The 6,488-nt window shown below is 49.4% G+C and overlaps 1 pseudogene; it reads left to right on the top strand.

Annotated features, from left to right (window-relative positions):
* Positions 1-2,690: 2,690 nt before the first annotated feature.
* On the top strand, positions 2,691-4,745 carry LOC102756832 (annotated as a pseudogene).
* The last annotated feature ends 1,743 nt before the right edge of the window (positions 4,746-6,488 follow it).

The raw sequence follows: 6,488 nt of genomic DNA, 5'->3' as shown, positions 1-6,488 counted from the left end.
ATTATGGTTACCATACATTTTCCAAAATAAAACAGTACCTACAGCTAAATAGGCTCCTACTTGATTTGATCTTCTGCATATCAGCTATTAACTATGGGCAAAGGAAGTAAAATAATAACCTGAAGACACTGAAGAGTAGAAAAAGCAGGTAAATTCTGGAGGGAAGGCAAAAGTTGGTAGAAGAAACCAGTACAGGATATGTATACTTTTTAAAAATATATTTTTATTGATTCCAGAGGGGAAGAGAGAGATAGAAACGTCAATGAGAGAGAATCATCAATTGGTTGCCTTCTGCATGCCCCACAGTGGGGATCGAGCCCACAATCTGAGCATGTGCCCTGACTGGGAATCGAAGCGCAACTGCCTAGTTCATAAGTGGGTGCTCAACCACTGAGCCACACCAGCCTGACAGGATATGTATACACTTTTAATAGCTTCTAACTTATCAGCAGGATGAAGGTGGCACCAAGTAAAGTAACCATAGGAAATCTCAAAAAAGAAATATAAACAAGCCCTGACCGGTTTGGCTCAGTGGATAGAGCATTGGCCTGCAGACTGAAGGGTCCCAGGTTCGATTCTGGTCAAGGGTATGTGCCTTGGTTGCGGGCACATCCCCAGTGGGAGATGTGCAGGAGGCAGCTGGTCGATGTTTCTCTCTCATTGATGTTCCTAACTCTCTATCCCTCTCCCTTCCTCTCTGTAAGAAATCAATAGGGTATATTAAAAAAAGAAAGAAAGAAAAGAAATATAAACAATAAAAAAGAACCACATGGGAATTCTGAAATCAAAGAATAAAATTTCTGAAATTGTAAGTTACTGTAGTGGCTTAACAGCAGAATGGCAATAATGATGGGGGGAGGGCGGGTGGAGAGTAACTTGAAGATAGATCAATGTAGATATGTAGAACACAGAGAAAAGATTGGGGGTGGGGGAATGAACAGACCTTCAAAAACCTGAGGACAACCTTAAGCACCCAACAGACATGAACAAAATTCAAGAAGGAGAGGTCAGAGAACAGGAGGCATACAACGTATTTGAAGAAACAATGCCCCAAAACTTCTCAAATTCAGTGAAAGACATCAAATTTTCATATTCATGAAGCTCAGTAAAAAGCGGGATGTATACAAAGAAAACCATGACTGGGCATATGGTAGCCAAACTGCCGATAACTAAAGCCAAAGGAGATCTTGTTCCTCTGTAGACGCGGGGACAGCACCAGCTGTCTGACCGTGGGCGTCAGACCAAACCTGGGTTCAGCAACCTCAGTACTTGGGTTCTGGCAGGAAAGAATTCAGAGCCAAGGCCCCAAGCTGTAAGAGAACATTTATTTGGCAAATCACAGAGATAGAAGTAATTCCTGGAACAAATGGGTTTGGGAGACAAATTTAGAGGTAAAGGAAGGGCCCTTGGAGCTTGGGAGTGAGGGAGCTATGGTAACATGCCTGGGGCGGGAGGGGAGAGGGAAGTGCTCCCCCGGGAGGGAGAGCTCACTGGGTCCTCCGTCCTAAGGGCTTTAAGGGTAGAGGTTTTAGGCGAGGTCCAGAGGAAGAGCTCAGTAGAATTTTCAGCAGTTTTCCAGGTGTGTCCTTTCAAGTCTTTGGTCTCCACTGACTGATTGGCAGGCACCAGGGCGGGAGGCACCAATGCAGCTGGTCCTGAGTCTGGTTTTGCTACTTTTCTGGGCCTGGAGCTGAAATACAACTGAGGCCCCGATGTTATCTCTAGGGAGGAAAGGTCAGGGGCTCCAAACCGCATGACCAGCGATATGGTAGGAGTGGAAAAGTCACCTTCAACAATTGATTGTCCATTGCTAGGCACCTGGGGCTTTTCCACTCTGGTGATCTTCTGTACCTGGCCGTCATCCTTGCTCTGCTCATGTCTGTCTAATTGCCGATAACATTACCAGTCTAAAGAAAATGACATCTTACATACAGGAAAATAATAAAGAATTTATGAGAAGCAATGACAAACAAAAGTTATGGGGCATTTTTTAATTTTTTAATATGTTTTATTGATTTTTAGAGAGGAAGGAAAAGGGATAGGGAGATAGAAACATTGATGAAAGAGAAACATTGGCCCTGCATGGCCCCTACTGGGGATTGGGCCTGCAAACCCAGCATATGCCTTGACCAGTGACCTCTTGGTTTATGGGTCAACACCCAACCACTGAGCCACACCTGCCAGGCAGGACATTTTCTTTTAAGTGCTGAAAGAAAAACACTCTCCACTAAGGAATCTATATCTTCTTCAGATATGAAAATTAAATAAGGACATTTTCTTTTGTTTGTTTGTTTTTTATTGATTTTAGAAAGAGAAAGGAAGGGAGAAGGAGAGAAAGAGACTGAGACGGATAGAGACCACCTGGGGGATGGGCCACATAGGGGGAAATCATTCATCACAATGCCTAAAGGAGTCAGGGGTGTGGGCTCTACTGACTGTTTGGGGCCAGAGGAGAGAGTAGTTGATCACTGCATAAGTATCCTGATGTCAGCCATGGCATTGTTCTTAAGACAGGTTGGTACTGATCAAAATCTAATGCCCTAAGGCAGCGGTTCTCAACCTTGGCTGCACATTAGAATTACCTGGGAATCTTTTTAAAATCCTGATTTCTGGGCCTCATCCTCCGGAAATTCTGTCTCTTTGTTACTAATGTTGGGGCCCCACTCCATAACAAAGAAACAGAATTTCCGAGTTTTCTTTTCTTCTTAAAGTTGTTAGGCATCTGTTCCAGTCGCCGAAGGAGCGAAGGAGGAACTGCAGGAGGCCGACAGAGAGTTCCCTTAGCGAAGCCGGTGGAAATGCACAGCCAGGGCCAGGACCGCCGTGTCCTCACCTGCACTGAGTGCAAGCAGCGGGTGGAGACAGGCTGGCACTGCCCCGGGTGCCAGGACTACGACCTTTGCATCAACTGCTACAACCAAGGGCCACACCCACGAGATGGTGAAGGTGGGGCTGGGCCTGGATGGAGAGGCCAAGGAGGGCGATGAGGGCGGAACCAGGGGGAGCTGTGGTTGAGGAGCCTCCTCCAGGAGTTGCGGCGCCGGCCATCCAGCGCTGCATCCAGTCCCTGAGGCACGCCCGCCAGTGCCCGCAGGCGTCCTGCCAGAAGATGAAGCGTGTCGTGGAGCACACCAAGGGCTGCGAGCGTAAGACCAATGAAGCTTGTGGCGTGTGCAAACAGTTCATCGCCCTTTGCAGCTACCATGCCAAACACTGCCAAGAAAGCCCATGCCCCATTCCCTACTGCCTCAACATCAAGCAGAAGCTCCGCCAGCAGGAGATACAGTACCGCCGGCAGCACGCCTAGCTCATGCACCGGCGGATGCCACCATCAACACCTGCACTGTGCCTCAGCCCTGTCTGCCTTCCCTCCTTCAGTACCACCCGCGCCCCCCACACTGCATCCCAGCACACCCTGGACACCACAGCCCTCGACTCTGCCCCAGCCCTCGCCTGTGAGCATGTCTCCAGCCGGCTTCTCCAGCGTGGCCAGAACTCAGCCCCCACCAGTTTGCACTGGGAAGCCCACTAACCAGATGCCAGCCCCACTGCCCCTGCCAGGCCCATCTGCAGCAATGGAGGCGCCCGGCAGATGGCACGTGAGGCGCAGCAGCGGCAGCATCTGTACTGGGTGCGCACCAACAACGCTCTGCCCCTGCGGGACTGTGACCCCTGAGAGCCAGATGGCCAGATTGCACGTGAGGCTCAGCAGCGGCAGCATCTGTACTGGGTGCGCACCAACAACGCTCTGCCCCTGCGGGACTGTGACCCCTGAGAGCCAGATGGCCCCCATGGGCCTGAATGTGACCCAACCAGGTCAATGGGCCTGTTGTTCTGCCCCCCGACCCCCGGCAGTGGCAGCCGGCACCCATCGCCCAGCAACAGCCCATGTGGGGCATGCCCAGACCCGTGATGTCTATGCAGACCCAAGGTGCAGCCACATCAGAGCATCTCACCCGGGGCCTGCAGGACCCGCTGTGGACCCTGAAGTCTCCCAGCTCCCCCAGCGGCAGCATGTGCTCAACATCCCCAAGTCCAACCCTCGGCTGATGGCAGATCTCATCAAATAGCACATGGCCAAGTGAGTGCCCAGCCAGCCCGGCCTTCAGCTCCAGCCCAGCCTGCAGAACCTGAATGCCATGCAAGCCAGCGGGCCCCAACCTGCTGTCCCTCCGCAGCAGCAACCATGAGAGGCCTGAACCCCCAGGGCCAGGCCTTGAACATCATGTACCCGGGGCACAACCCCAGTGTGGCGAGTATGAACCACAGCACAGAGAGCTGCCGCGGAGCAGCAGCAGCAGCAGCAGTAGGAAGGCAGCGCTGGCATGGCTGCAGGGCTGGCAGGACACACCCAGTTCCAGCAGCCTCAGGGACGCTGATGCCACCCTCAGCCATACAGCAGCAGCAGAGGCAGCAGCCGATTGGGTCCCAGGCCGGCCAAACCCTGTTAGGCATATTCTATACCTTTCCCCTGCCCTCAGTTTCTCCCCAGCACTCAGTACTTTCTATGGTCCCCGCTTGAGGCTCTTGTCCTCTCTGCTGTTTCCCTGTTACTCTCATTTCAGGTGTCACAGGAGACAACTAAGCAGCCGAGAAAAGTAATGCTAGACCCAGCTTCCTGCAACCACCTGCACCTCCATCCGACCCACACAGAGACATAAATATCCCGCCCTCCCTACTCTTGCTTGCTGAAATAAATATGCTGGTGTGTATTAAAAATAAAGTTTCTAAAACTCTCCAAAAAAAAAGAAAAGAAAAGAAAAGAAACAGAATTTCCAGAGGATGAGGCCCAGAAATCAGGATTTTAAAAAGATTCCCAGGTGATTCTAATGTGCAGCCAAGGTTGAGAACCACTGCCCTTAATGATTAAGGAAGGGAGTGAACAGACAGAAAGGAGAAAGGGTCCTGTTAAAGAAATTGAGTTTTTAACCAGCCGGTGTGGCTCAGTGGTAGAACATTGACCTATGAATCAGGAGATCATGGTTCGATTCCTGGTCAGGGCACATGCCCGGGTTTTTTGCTGCATCCCCAGCGGGGGACCTGCAGGAGGCAGCTGATCAATGGTTTTCTCTCATTGTTGATGTTTCTATCCCTCTCTTCCTCTCTCTTCCTCTCTGAAATCAATAAAAATATATTTTAAAAATAAGTAAAGAAATTGAGTTTCTGTGGTTACAACCCTGAAACTCATTTAAGAGAAAATTGTTGTGAAACCTTTTGATTTGCAAGGCTGAGGTACATCCAGTCTATATTATGTAGTCAATTTTTTTGCTTCAACTGCCCAAGATTCTCTTTAAACATTAACCCCTAAATAAGGTTTCCCTGGGTTCTCTGAAGAGGCACCCTACTCCTGAACTTGCGTTAAACGGAAAGAGCAAACTCTAATCTGCCCTTGGATAAAGTAATGAACCCTACCTCCAATACCAGGTTTGTAGCCTTGATAGAAAAAAGCCACTAGCCAGGATGAAGTTAAGAATACAGACAAAAGAAAAAATGCTTTGTGGAGGAAGTTCTGGAGAAGATGGTGTCAAAAAAGCAGACTGGCCTTAAACATTAGAAAGGACATCTTATCTCCTGAGACTGGAACAAAGAGGATAAGATTGATGAGGAAATAAAACCTTTAAAGTATAGGAGATTCAGGGAACTACGAGATATCCACCTTGATTAATTGGCAATCACTGCAATCAAAACAGCTGAACCAGGAGATACAGTGGATGCAGGCCTTAATTACAGAAGGAGTTGTGATTTGAAGGTCAAAGCAATTAGACCCCGTACACGGAATACAGCACAGTGGTGCAAACACAACAAAGCAACTGCTATAAAATAATGCTGGATCCCAACTTCACTCTTTAAAGCAAAATTTCAATCTGGATTTAAATCTAGAGAATAACCATAGAAGTACTAGGCGGGCCGTGGGCAAACTACGGCCCGTTTGAAATGAATAAAACTAAAAAAAAGAAAAGACCGTACCCTTTTATGTAATGATGTTTACTTTGAATTTATATTAGTTCACACAAACACTCCATCCATGCTTTTGTTCCGGCCCTCCGGTCCAGTTTAAGAACCCATTGTGGAGAAGAACCAAGATGGCGGCATAGGTTAACGCCGGAGTTTGCCGCCTCGAACAACCACTTCAAAAGTGAAACTAAAAGACGGAAGGGACATCATCCAGAACCACAGGAACGGTGGCTGAGTGGAAGTCCTACAACTAGGAGGAAAGAGTAACGCATTCGGACACTCAGAGGAGGCGCAGTGCTGAAGGCAACTTCTGAGGTGCGGAGTGCGCGGAGCGGGCGGCGGCGGAGGGTGCGGTTGGCATTTTCAATCGGGAGGGAGTCGCAGACTCTGAGCTCCAGATCCGGGCGAGTCTTTAGGGACCCAGACTCAAACGGGAGAAGCAGGACTGTCTGGCTTCGGTCGGAGCGAGGGCAGCTTTCTCTCCGAGGTTTGCAGCAGTTGCTGGGACTCAGAGAGGCAGAGCCCCTGGGGAT

Source organism: Myotis davidii, unplaced genomic scaffold, assembly GCF_000327345.1.
Source record: "Myotis davidii unplaced genomic scaffold, ASM32734v1 scaffold715, whole genome shotgun sequence".
Lineage (NCBI taxonomy): Eukaryota > Metazoa > Chordata > Mammalia > Chiroptera > Vespertilionidae > Myotis > Myotis davidii.
This window is presented reverse-complemented; position numbering and strand designations above follow the sequence as displayed.